This window comes from Meles meles, chromosome 4 (genome assembly GCF_922984935.1).
Source record: "Meles meles chromosome 4, mMelMel3.1 paternal haplotype, whole genome shotgun sequence".
NCBI classification, from domain to species: domain Eukaryota; kingdom Metazoa; phylum Chordata; class Mammalia; order Carnivora; family Mustelidae; genus Meles; species Meles meles.
Genome location: NC_060069.1, coordinates 25,922,757 through 25,933,511, shown reverse-complemented (window position 1 = coordinate 25,933,511; position 10,755 = coordinate 25,922,757).

The window sequence follows — 10,755 nt, the reverse complement described above, 5'->3', positions numbered from 1 at the left end:
GTGATTTTCTGTTTTGTGTGTGTTGAGTTTGAGGAGTTCTTTATAGATCTTTGATATCAGCCCTTTTTCTGTAGTGTCATTTGTGAATATTATCTCCATTCTGTGGCTTGCCTTTTTGTTTTGTTGACTGTTTCCTTTGCTGTGCAGAAGCTTTTGATCTTGATGAAGTCCCAAAAGTTCATTTCCGCTTTTGTTTCCTTCGCCTTTGGAGACATGTCTTGAAAGAAGTTGCTGTGGCTGATGTCGAAGAGGTTATTGCCTATGTTCTCCTCTAGGATTTTGATACATTCCTACCTCATTTTGAGGTCTTTTATCCATTTTAAATCTTTTTTTTTTTTAAGATTTTACTTATTTATTTGACAGACAGAGATCACAAGTAGGCAGAGAGGCAGGCAGAGAGAGAGAGTGGTTGGGGGGGAAGCAGGCTCCCTGCTGAGCAGAGAGCCCAATGTGGGGCTTGATCCCAGAACCCTGGGATTACAACCTGAGCTGAAGACAGAGGCTTTAACCCACTGAGCCACCCAGGTGCCCCGTCTTTTATCCATTTGGAATTTATCTTTTTGTATGGTATAAGAGAATGAGTCTTAGACTTCTATACATAGCTGTCCAATTTTCCCAGCACCACTTATTGAAGAGACTGTCTTTTTTCCACTGTATATTTTTTTCTGCTTTGTCAAAGATTAGTTGACCACAGAGTTGTGGGTCCAAATCTGGGCTCTCTACTCCAGTCCACTGTCTATGTGTCTGTTTTTGTGCCAGTACCATGCTGTCTTGGTGATCACAGCTTTGTAGTAAAGCTTAAAATCAGGCAACGTGAAGCCCCTGGTTTTCTTTTTCTTTTTCAACATTTTCTTAACAATTCAGGGTCTCCTCTGGTTCCATACAAATTTTAGGATTGTTTGTTCCAGCACTTTGAAAAATGCTGGTGGAATTTTGATCAGGATGGCATTAAAAGTATAGATTGCTCTAGGCAGTATAGACATTTTAACAATGTTTGAGAAGCCGCTTTTATATAGAAGTCTAAGACAACTAATTTTCACAAAAAAATTGTTTTAAAAAATTTATTTATTATTTTTAGAGAGCAGCAAGGGGCAAAGGGAGAGGGAGAGAATCTCAAGTAAATTTCCCACTGAATGCCAAGCCAGATATGGGGCTCAGTGTCATGACCCTGAGATCATGACTAGAGCTGAAATGAAGAGTTGAGTACTTAACCTACTAAGCCACTAGGTTCCCCTCAGACAATCTTTGTCAATAAAATTCCCTCCCTTAATTTCCATCTAAATGAAATTGTATTGACTTTAAGGAGTGGGATATATTCTCCTTTCCAACCAGAACTTGAGCTGAGTGGTATCTGGTTCTATATAGGACACCATGTGTATTGAGTTTGGTTTTTAAGTCCCATCCTTTAAGATCATCCTTTGCTTGTTGTTGGGCTTATTTTATTTTATTACTTTTTAATTTAATTTTTAAAAAGATTTATTTATTTATTGGAGAAAGAGAAAGGGAGAGATAATCTCAGGCAGACTCCATGCTGAGTACAGGGTCCAATGTGGGGCTGGATCTCAGGACCCTGAGATCACTACCATGAGATCATGATCTGCACGGCAACCAAGAGCTGGTCACTTAAACAACTGTATCACCCAGGTGCCAAGATTGTTGGGCTTATTTTAATGGATAAAAAGAAACAGACAAGCCTGGAAACCACTCATAATGTTGGTGCTGGGAAGTGGGATGATAAAAGACATGTGAACACGATTGGGTGTTCAAAGTCCTACTGAGTGCCAAATAGAGATTCTTTGACATTGGGTCCTTTAATCAAGTTTTAAATATTTGGGCTGATATGAACTTGTACCTTCATTATTAGGAAGTAAGATAGCATTTGAAGTACAATTGTGGAAGCAGTGAAATATACCCAAGAATTCATAAAGCAGCTGCAAGTATATTATCACCATTAACAGACTCAAATATAAAGAATTTGATTGAAATCTTTGGACATCTGTGATTTCTAAATGTATTTGTGATAGCTAATGACATTCCCTGGTTATTATTAAGAATATTCTTAGTCCTCCCCAGCAGGAAGAGATTCTTTTTTTTTTTAAGATTTTATTTATTTATTTGACAGAGAAATCACAAGTAGGCAGAGAGGGAGGCAGAGGGGGTGGGGAGCAGACTTCCCGCTGAGCAGAGAGCCTGATTTGGGGCTTGATCCCAAGACCCTGGGATCATGACCTCAGCCGAAGGCAGAGGCTTTAACGCACTGAGCCACCCAGCACCCCTGCAGGAAGAGATTCTTAAGGATGCCTTGATATATAACTAGGTGGGAATGCAGTTGTAATTCACTTTGAAGATTCTGAGGATAATGCTCTAGCTTGTCAACTGACCTTATTATAAACCTATTATATTTATGGAAATAGGTGGGGCTTTTATGATCTCATATGAATATGGAGAAAGCAATAAATGGGAACATATTCCATTAGAGTGGTGCAGCAACTTTGGAATTCCTGATTGGGTGAAAAATAATTATACCATTTATTGAGCAATAGGCATTGTGTTAGAGTATTAAATGCATTAGCATAATTTGAATCTTTAGAATAACCCCCTAAGGTAGGAATTATGATTGTCTACATTCAGTAGATGAGAACACTGAGATCACATAGGGAGTAGATGGTGGAAATTATTTTGAAAAGTTAGTCTGGATAGTGTGTCCCATCCTGTAGGATATAATTTTACTCTGTGTGTGTGTGTGTGTGTGTGTATGCTTCGGTGTACTTTTGTTTTCCATAGTTACCACCGCAGAGTTCAGAGTTACCACCTCTGAAAAAGAACTGCATGCATTATACGGGAACCCACTTTACCTGGGCTGGCCTTTCACCAAAAACTGTCAGACCTGAGACTGTGAAAGCTCAGCGTCCTCAGCTCAAATTGGGATGGCTGTGAGGTGTGGTTGCAAACCTTGCCCTCACCGTTGCCTCTAGGAATTAGGCTATAGCTTCAACCCGACAAGTCCACCTGCAGATGCCTTCTTCCTTAGTTTGTACCCCTCTCCCTTGCTTTCCCACCTTCCCTTATCTAGTTCACCCGCTTCCCCAGAAGGTACTGGCACTTATGGCACTTATGGGCTCTTCCTGGCATCCTTCCATAGTAAATCACTTCTAGTGAGGCCTTGTCTTGGAAAGTACTTTTAGAAAACTTGGCCTAGGACAGAATAACTTTTTTAACATTAGTTGTGAGAATGCACTTACCAGATTGGGGTAGACATAGGGGTGACGACTCCATGCCTGCTGTCCTCGCTCTGATAGCCACACTATACATATTTGTAGAAATTCATACTTTACCCTGGTCCTTAAGACCCACCTGATTTAGATTTGTCTTACGACTCCAGCTTCCTCTCCTGGCACAACAGACCATGATTTTCCAGGCACACGGCCTTCTCTCTGTTCCTTGAATACACCAAACTCATTACTGCCCCATGGGCTTTGTACTTATCATTCTTGTCTCATCATTTATGTCTCCGTTCAAGTGACACTACCTTAGAAGAATCTCACCCAGCTCCTTTATCTAAAGTCACTCTGGCATTGTTAAAAAGAAAATCAGCGGATTCTGTTTTCTTTTCTTCGGCATTTATCATCACACAGAATTGCCTCATCGATTTGTTTGCTTACTTCCTCATTGTCTCTTCCTCTCCATTACCCTGTTACCTCCATGAGATCAGAGACTGTGTCTGTGTTCTGCGTTCTGTGCTGTTACAGCCCCACTGCCTAGGGAAGTGCCTGTCTCCAATAATACTCAATAAACACGTGCGGTGTGGTGAATATGCAGCCCGTATTGAAATGGCAAAGTGAGATCCTTTCCTTTCTTTGCCATTTGCTCTCTCTCCACCCCATTGTGTTGTTTGTCAAGAATATCAGGTTCTTAGAGGTAGAATTAGAAATCTATGATCTCTGTGTCTGAAGCACACAGCAAGGAGTTACATGTGACAGGATACAGACAACCCAGACGGCCACCTGGCGTGTGAATGATATTTGATTTGTGTTCAAAGCAAGTCTGTGTTGCCCTTTCTGAGGCTTGGTTTTAGAATTTCTGACCCAAAACTTTTCTTCTGGCCCGAGGATATCTTCCTCCTCTCGCTTCCCCCAATGGCATTTTTGAATCCCTCTATCCCTGGGTAGAATAGAAAGACCAGCTCTTATTCCCATGTGCTCACTCTAGCCCCTGACTCTGTCCCAAGAGGGGCTTCAATAACATTTTCATTCTTTTAAGTAGATATTTTGGTTTGAAAGTGACAAGCCTTCCCTTGGATGCTTGAACTGCCTACATATGGACCAGCTGACTGATTTGTTTTTGTTCATAGTTCATGGTTTCCGAGAGCATCAGGAGTGCCTATGCACGTGACTGTATGTGGCAAGAGGGTACCTGTTCCATTACTGTATTTTAAAATGAGGAACAGCAAGCCTCTAACAATTCTCGGCTGCACCTGCACGGCTGTGTGCACATGTTTCTGGCATTTGCATCAATATCCTATGACTTCCTTTCTGTTTATCAATACTGTTTCACCGCCTGTGTGTTTATGTCATCAGGTCCTTTCTTCTGGAGAATCTGGGGAGGGTTAACAGGCGGCCCGGAAAGTCACAGGTCAAACAGAGTATGGGCCAGTCGAGAGAAGGGGCCAGTTACAAGGCCCTGCCTGCAAAGAGAGAGGAAGGAAAGAGGAAGTGGAGCAGTAAACACAGGTACTCCAAATCCAGTTGTCAAGCCAACGATAGGACCGCATGGAAATAGAGCTTGTTGTTAAGCTAAGCCTGGAACATAACACGAGAGGAAGGAGAGCACCGCTGGCCCTCGTCAAGATAAGGAAAACAACAATAGAGGGGAAAATGTTATTATTGAGGACTTTGAAAAATGGGCCACACGTAGTACTTTTCATTCATTGATTTATCAGATACCGATTGAGCGCTTGCCTTGTTTCATCTTGATGATGACCTTCGCTTTGTGGCGAACTCCTTGTATCTAGTTCACCAGCTTCCCCAGAAGGTACTGGCACTTGAACCATTTTGCATTGTAAAGGATTTCTCTGATAGAAGGCCTCCTTAGCCTTTAATATCCTTTTGCTGGCTTTTGATCTCTAGTTGGGGACTTGAACGGGAAGTGGTAGTGAGAGAAGAGGGGAATGAGGTGTTTGTGGTTACAGTGTACTTGGGATATGAATGGACGGGACACTGGACAGTGTGGGGGAGAAGAGGAAGTGTCTATGGAGGTTAATTCTGCTAAGAACTCAGGTGAGCGTTGGACAAGAAAGGTTTTCATTGTATGGTCCCAGGAGCCTTTCTGTATATAATTAGCAATGTGCACTCTTTGATATCAGGGCTGTCCAAATACAAAGGGTTTTGAGAGCTTTTGATGCCTTTGCCTGCTATTTCCTCTTGCACTCCATCTTCTAGGCATATAGTGGAATCAAACTCCCTGGTCTCCTTGTGGTTGTGGGGTCCATCTGGCTTATTTTCAGCCAATGACCTGAGATGAGATGTGACATGTGTCAGATGAGTTGCAGCACTTAATTACAGGTGACAGACACTCCTGAATGCTCTGCCATTGGCTTCTCCAACACCGAAACCGGTAGTTGCTTTGTCAACTTGGATCCTGGGAAGAAGAGATTTGGAGAGCAAATCGTCTGCCCTCTGACGTGCAACATAAGATTTTGGATGGTTACCAAGTAGCCTCTGACGCATCCATTCTTAAGGGGGGGGGATATCACTAACAAGGGGATGCAAATTGGCTTCTGGGATGGATGAATATTGACAGTGTTGTGTATATACACACACACTCTGTAAATAAACAGATATACAGCATATCTGTGGCATAGAAATTTCATTCAGGGATTAAGAAAAAAATGTCTAGGGCACCCGGGTGGCTCAGTCATTAAGTGTCTGCCTTTGGCTCAGGTGGGGATCCCAGGGTCCTGGGATTGAGCCCCGCATTGGCCCCTTGCTCAGTAGGGAGACTGCTTCTCCCTCACCCACTCTCTCTGCTTGTGTTCCCTCTCTTGCTGTCTATCAAGTAAATAAATAAAATATTTTTTAAAAAAAGGAAAAGTGTCTAAAAAGAAAGACTCCTTGGTAGGGTGATAATGAAAAATAGGTTTAGAAAACTGATCTATGTTCTCTGGATTAACTTATTTATGAAACATATGATCACTGTCTTTTCTCTGTGTCCCTTTCTCCCCTTTCTATATCCTCTCTAGAACACCTTCAGTTATAAGTTACAAGATGAATATATATTTGAAACTTTTTAGGACAAGTCTATTCCTAATTTTTCTCTTCCTTTGTTCCCCTAAGTTCTTTTGCATTTTCCAGGGAGATTCTTGATTTTTGACTTGGAAACTGTGTTCAGTTTACCAAGGGCTTTTATAGTCCCTTGATTTCTCTTGAGTAGCAGGGTTCTTAAAATTTTCTTAATGTTCTTTTGTGGGAGATGAGGAAAGGAGAGCCAGGGTCAGCTTGTATATAGAGAATTTCCAAAAGTTCATCTTGCTTTAAGGAATGGAAAAGGAAGAAGCACATTTAATCTTTTGGTTAAGACACTGAGAGCCGTCATTAAGATCTGGCTAAAAGAATGATTTAAGTTGAAGGAGGAAACGCTGAACCCTAACTCTACAAGTAGACAGAGGAGGCGGATGTCCAGGGGGGCACCGCTGGACAAAATACCTCCCCAACTGCAGAACATTTTCTCCTGCGGTATAGAGTTAAGTAAGCCAAATAGAAATGAGCCCCTGTAACACGAAGCTACTGAACAGCCAAATAAGTAAAAAGATCCTTCTTCTAGGGTAACATTCTAGGTAATGTTCTGGAGATGAGCTGGTGCCCTGGTGGATGGAATTCTAAGAAGTGGTGGAGGGCATTCTAAGAAGCTAAAGCCTAGCCAGAGTGCGGGACCGTCGTGGTGCCCTCCTGCTTCTTCAGGTTGAGGCTGCCCTGAGGCTGGAGTTGAACCCCTTGGCATATAGTCATTGTTTAGTAAATCTTTATTAAATGAACGCACGCATGATGGAATACCTGTCATCAAGTATAATGATTCCCAGGGAAAACAACTCTGAGGACTGTGGGGATGTCCTGCCCTGGAAGCAAGGGTTGAGCAGTAACTGGGGGAATGGGCATCCTGTGTCCCCTTCTTTTTTCCTCTCTTTGTCCACTGCTCCCAATAAATAGGCATCTTTTCTTTTCTTTTCCCCTAAAGAATGCCGGAGATGAAAAGAATGCTTTTATTTTTATTTTTTTGAAGATTTATTTAATACATCTTCAAAAAATAGATTTATTTCAAAAAAAATCTTCAAAAAAAGAGATTTATTTCAAAAAAATAAATCTTCAAATAAAGAGAGAGAGAGAGAGGGTGTGTGCACCTGTGAATAGTCAGGGGAGAGGCAGAGTGAGAGAATCCTCAAGCTGACTCCCTACTGAATTTGATGCCTGACCCGGGGCTTAATGCTGTAGCCCTTGAGATCATGACCTGCGCTGAAACCAAGAGTCAGATGCTTAACTGACTGAGCCGCCCACGTGCCCCATCTTTTCTTTTCTCAGCTCTCCAGGTGTTGAAGATTTAATTTGAATAGTTCCCGTGTATGCTGACTTGAGCTAAATTTGGGAGGCTTTCTGAAACAGATCCTCTTATCTTTATCCTGTTATTCTATGAATCCTTGCTACTGCAGTGCATTGTGTGGACCAACAGAATGAGCCTCACCCAAGCTAATTCAAAATGCAAAACAGGGGTAACCAAATTAGAATCTGCATTTTATCAAGATCCTCAGGTGATTCATCCACAAATGTTTGAGTGGTATTTCTGTAAATGACTCTAAAGACAATGTTTTTCCTCTTGTAAGCAATAAAACCGTAACAGAAAGGAAAGATGTGTATGTAAGTAATTGCTCACATCTATGAGGTAGACAAGGAAAGCACTGTGTGGAGGGATGCCCAGAGACCGCTACCTCCTCCACCCAGTGTACCCCTTGGCACACCCCTTTCTTCAGGTGAGATGCCCCAGTTGGATGTCCTTTTCATGAGGCCGGCTGCATCAGAAAAAGAGCTGATCCATGTCTTTATGATGATGATATAGTAAGAGGAGGATTTACCCTTTTCTCGATTTTTAAATCCACTGTGGCGCAACTGTTGTCTTTAAAAAGGTTACATATATATCTAATATAATATTCCTTAAAAGGAATTAAAGACTCTTTAATATAGAGAGATGTATTTTATTTGGAATCCATTTTATGATCAGAACCTTTCCTTAACTGAATAGTTTATTTCTTACCTGAGCACAAGAGCTGTTCAGGTACCGGGAGCCTTATTGTAGGAATTTAGAAATGCTTGTTATCAACCCATGAAGTGTGACAGGTTATAGCATGGTAGTTCTCAAACTTGAACATGCATCAGAATCTTTTGCACAGCCTATTAAGAACAGGTTACTGAGATCCATCACCAGAGTTCCTGATTCAGTCAGTCACGGGGGCCCCAGGAGTTTTCACTTATAACAATTCCCAGGTGATACTTATGTGGCTGGTCCCAGCCATACTTTGAGAACCACTGTGATAGAGAAAATTCTTAGAAAATATTGGACCTTTGTGATTAAAGTCAGTGATCTCTGTCTAGCTCAAGAGCCAGCTCCAGCCTTTGGCTTGATTTCATTTTGATGATTACATTATTATTTGTTACTGAAACTTTAGTCCAGGAAATCAGATTTCTCTTGGGGAGAAGTCTGATGGAGACTGTAAATTATCCCACACAATCTCTCCTCCCTTTGTCCACAGTGGTAGAAACCCTGATATGTGGCAGGGCACAGGGCTTCCCAGAATAGTAACTTCATTTCCTAGCCTTCTTATGTCAAAGTGTGACCATGTGACTAAGTTGTAGTCAGATGTGAGTGTAAGTGATGTGTGTTAGTTTCAGGGTCATGCCCTATAAGGGAAAGGACATCCACCATTTTCCTTTCTCCATCCTGCCGCCCTGAATGTGGATGTGGTAGATACCATCTTGGACCAAAAGAAAAAGCCAAGCAGATATGCTAGAGGAAGAAGACAGAAGACGACTGGGTGGCTGACATTCTGGAACTCCTATACCAGCCCAGCCTGCTAGTGACTGGACGTTAGGCTAGAAGTAATCACCGTTCTTATTGAGGCCACTATTATTTTGAGTCCACGACACAGAAGCCCAACTGATATTCTAACTTATGCCAGAGGATATTGTGACTTTTCTATTTACTGGAGAAAGCCTCTGAAGATTTTTCTTTTAAAGATTTTATTTATTTATATGACAGAGAGAGCGAGAGATCACAAGCAGGCAGAGAGACAGGCAGAGAGAGGGGGAAGTAGGCTCCCTGCTGAGCAGACAGCCCGATGCAGGACTCGATCCCAGGACCCTGAGATCATGACCTGAGTTGAAGGCAGAGGCTTAATCCACTGAGCCACCCAGGAGCCCTGACTCTGAAGATTTTTCAGGATATAAAACCATAAAAGAGTTTGGAAGAGCAGTAGGGAGAACTTATTCTTTGTTTTGTTGGATTTTTCATTTTTATGTGTTGAAAAGGAAAGGATACATAGCCATTTCAAAAAATAATTATGAAAAAGGATAGGTTGAAGCTGACACAGAACAAGGTCTTAAGAGGCTTTATGTTAATCCAGATCAGATCTCACAGAAACTGGATCCGAGCACAATGTGTCTATTATCTATATTGTTTTCAGGTCAAGAGGGATGCTTATGGGGTAAACTTATAGCACTATAAAAAGAGGGAAATATCACAGTCTCAGGCACCTTGACTTGAGGAAGGAATTTGAAGCGAAGTCTTTCATGATACCTCTGTGGATAAAATAGAAAAATGCGGGTTGGAGTTCACTATGGGTAGGCAAAATTATGTCTGGTTGATCCACTCTACCTTGAATGTTGCTCAATGGTCTTGTTCTAACTAAATGTATCATTCAAGTTACTTTAAAAAAAAAAAGATTTTATTTATTTATTTGAGAAAGAGAGAGAGCACAAGCAGGGGTCAGAGCAGAGGGAGAAGGAGAAGCAGGCTTCCTGCTGAGCCGGGAGCCTGATGTGGGACTGGATCCCAGGACCCTGGGATCATGACCTGAGCAGAAGACAGATGCTTAACTGACTGAGCCACCCAGGTGTCCCTCAAGTTGCTTTTGACTGTAAATCATAGAAAACCCAGATAATAATGGCTTAAACAGTTAGGGACACTGTTATTTCCCATAACAAGAACTCTGAAGGTGAGCATAATAGGTAGAAAGGAACATGATGAAAAAGATGTGACCACTGATAGACCCATGAGCTGGACCTGGGCACTTGAGGCTACTCACTCCCTCCCCTGTGCTTGGAATGTGGCCCCTCTGGCCTTTCCTGCTCACAGAGTTTGCTCCCAGGGACTTAAGATGGTGATGTGGTGTTGAGAACACCTGCATGTTATATGTGTCTGAGCCCATGTAGGGCCTCTTTATAAACTTTCAGATTTGGAGGGTGGACATGGGGATCTACTCATCTTTCTGCTGCCCTAGACAAGCCTTCTATGTAAGTTCCCTTTGCTATTATTAAAATTGCCACCTACCAACATGGAGTGGCCTGTCTTTCTTTGGTCTCTCCCCCGACTCTGCACATGGGTCTCAGATTATACCAGATTATACCAGAAATCTCCCCAGAGGCTTGTGGACCTACAACAGGCTAGTTCAGAAGTTGCTCCATCTTCATCAGATTAATTCTGTCTTCATGCTTG